At 58.4% G+C, this 3,181-nt stretch overlaps 1 long non-coding RNA gene across 1 annotated transcript in view; it reads left to right on the top strand.

The window, feature by feature from the left end:
- LOC107184255 overlaps positions 1-3,181 on the top strand; it is a 20,703-nt gene that overhangs the window by 16,775 nt on the left and 747 nt on the right. The gene's annotated exons all lie outside the window — the stretch shown is intronic.

The following is a 3,181-nucleotide window of genomic DNA, read 5'->3' on the forward strand; positions in this document are numbered from 1 at the left end:
GGGCGCACGTGAGCAGCAATCATTACTCACTCTCCGAGGAGAGAGCCCCTCTTTGGAATCTGGAAACACCGCATCTTTGCAGAAACGAGAGTTGATAATATTTGGAGGAATTTTTAAAATGTTGGGGTGGGGGGGTTTCTACAAAACAGGTTGGGCGGTGGTGTGTTCACGGCAAACGGTCCCGGGTGAGTCCCCGTGAGTGCGGAGGAAAGGGGGTGCCGTTCCTCAGGCTTAGCCTCTGTTTTGTGTTTTAATCCGAGCATCTGTGCTGCTGGCAGACCACACCTGCCGCCGCCCCGGCCCAGCTTGTGCTCGAGAAGAAGTTAAGGTCAGGAGAGGCAGCTGCACAAACAGAGTCGGGGCCGGGGGGAGCCCACCCCTGGCGTCCCCGCGAGCACACGGCCCCGTGGAGGGGCTGCGGACGGGGCTCGGGCGAAGCACGGGGCCGAGACCCACACCAGCTCTCAGGGAGCCGGCCGGGCACCTCCCTACGTGGGCCGGGCACCCCTCACCATGGCCGGGCCTCCCTCACCGGGGCTCAGCTGTCCTGCACTCTGTCCCCTGCCGAGGGAGGGGGTGCTAGCCTCCGAGGGTCCTGCCCAGACCCCTCGAGGGTCCCCTACCTGCCACATCCCACCAGGCGCCTCCCGTCTCCCCACAGAGCAGCCGTGAGTGAGGCTTTCTCGGCAAACGGGGGTCTTTCGGGGGATTTGACGGTCTCAGCGGAGGCCCCTCTGGCTGTGCTGGGCACCAGGTCTGCGTCCCTAGCTTCGCAGCCACTCACATGGAACTCCGGAGCTTCGACGCCAACACTGCCCCGAAACAGCCCCGGCCTCCCCGCTCTTCTCCGCACCCATCCTGTCCGTGGCTCTCGCCCCGACCGCCAGCGCCCGCTCCCCTGACGCACGGAGCACCTGCCCGTCATGCCACGAAGTATCTTTATTGGGGAGGGTTTTGCGATTTGATCCGAACTGATTTCTCTCTGAATTGAACCGAGACCAGCCTGGCAGGGACCCCAGCAGCCTCCGTGACGGCGCGAGTGGACAGCGGACCTGCTCCCACACTTTTTTAAGACGACACGACGTCATGTTTCAGCTGTTCCTGCCGGGAGCGCGTCTCACCAAGGACAACCAAGAAAGATGCCGATTTACAACGTGGGAGGAAGGAAGCTCCCCTTGGTTCTGTACAGAAGCATGAGCCCAGCTAACACCTGAGATCTGGTCCTGTAGGCACACAGGAGGGAGCTCAGCAAAGTGTGACACACACACACACACGCACACGCACACGCACACGCGCACGCGCACGCACACGCACACGCACACGCACACGCACACACGCACACGGCCTTGGCACGTCTCCTATGAGGCCAAGTTCGGGGGAACCTTTATGGGACCCTCAGAACTTCCCCTCGGAAGCCGAGCCCCACAATGACATTCAAGGGGTCCAGGCTCTTTCACTAAACCGAACCCCACTTCTCTCCCTGCCAACCCCCCACAATCATCAGGCCTGGCTCCTGCATCAGACACTGAAGCGTTCCCGCGACGGCCACTAGGTGGCGCCCGCGCCGCGCGGCCTCGGCCGCCTGGCGAGATGAAAACATTAATTTGCGATGAGATAATTTTTGACGTAAATGTAAAATGGTGCCCATTCGAACTCAGTAATGAAGCATGGTGCATTTCTGCAGCTCCTAATTTGACTAGTTAAATGACTCCATTACGTGTCTAACAGACAGAAGCAAATAATTTCTGGTCAGTTGATGTTCACTTACCCGTATCATTTTTGCCCTGAAAAATAAAAGTCTCCACTCCACAATTCCTTTGTCTTAGGGCTTTTTTCCTTTTTTTTTTTTTTCTTTTCTTTTTTGGTGAAGACTTTGAAAGCAAATATACTTAAAGGATTCAGACGGACGCAGCACAAACGAGCCATTGAAACGCACACAAATCAAAGATCCCTGATGGGAGAGCTGGACACGGGACGGCCCCTCCTCCCTGGCTCCCACCTGAGCCCGGGCACTCGGGTCCAGGGGTCCAGTGTGGGTCTGGGCTTCCGAGGAACAAGTGTCCATCCCTCCAGTCCACTGTCCTCCTGGGCCCCCAGGGCTGCCCCGGCTCCCTGTCCCCGCGGCCGCCTAACTTTCAACACGCCTGGCACATCTTCAGCAGGGTGCATGTTACCATCGCGACAAAAAAACGCTGCTTTCACAAATATCAAGTGAAGAATAATTTTGCCCACGGGGGGAGGGGGGGTTAATATTGAATCTTAACGCTCCTCATTTAAAGGCTTTCTCTTCCTGCTAAACACAAGTGGAGAATGAAAGCGTATCGGCTTACACACAGTGCATGCATATTAGTGAGACACAGCTGCGTGCGGCCCCTCGTGAGAGCCGTGTGATTAAGTTATGGGATATCGGGTCCTCCGCGCTCCCTTCCTATTGGTCACCTTGGGCAGACAAAAGCTTTCTCGTTTTAGGTCTATTAGATGACAGAGTGTCCGGTTCTGGAAATGTGCAAGTGATTACCATGGGGCACCTGTGTCTCGCTCTCGCTTACACCGTCCACCGGGACGTCGCCTCTGGGATGGGGCTCGCTGTCCGGGACAGCTGTCTGCGGCGCCGTGACGTGGGTGGAGACAGTGGGTGCTGGGCCTCAGATCCTGGGGAGCTCCAGGACTCTGGGCCCCGCCCAGCCCACCCCCTGGCCCCGGGGCAGAGGGACAGCGGCCTCTTTAGTGGAGAAGCTGCGGTAGGACCAGGGCGGAACCCCACATGCGCAGGGACCCGCTGCCACCCTCTGGCCACGGATGTGCCGGGCCGTCTCCCCGGCCGGTGCACACCAGGCATTCGGCTGTTTACAAGACAACATTTGGACTAAAAGAACAAGTGTATGGTGTTCATTTTTCCCCAAAGCAACATGCTATCTGACTCAATGAAATGCGGTTTTTAAAAACTGGCTGGAGAGCATGCATGCGCTGCCGTTATTAAGCTTTTAAAATTCCCAGTGCCTCCGGGTGTGCAGATCCCAGCCCTCGCCGAGCGGGGCGCCCGGGGCTGGAGGGCAGGTGGCAGCAAGACTGCGTGTGGCTCACACCTTTTCCGTTGAAACGTTTGACTTTCGCTGTTTCCGGGGAGAGGCCCTGGGGGGACCCCACGCCCCGGCCTGCCCCGCGGGCCACACCCCAGGCC

The sequence above is a fragment of the Myotis davidii genome, unplaced genomic scaffold (genome assembly GCF_000327345.1).
Source record: "Myotis davidii unplaced genomic scaffold, ASM32734v1 scaffold1745, whole genome shotgun sequence".
Taxonomy (NCBI): domain Eukaryota; kingdom Metazoa; phylum Chordata; class Mammalia; order Chiroptera; family Vespertilionidae; genus Myotis; species Myotis davidii.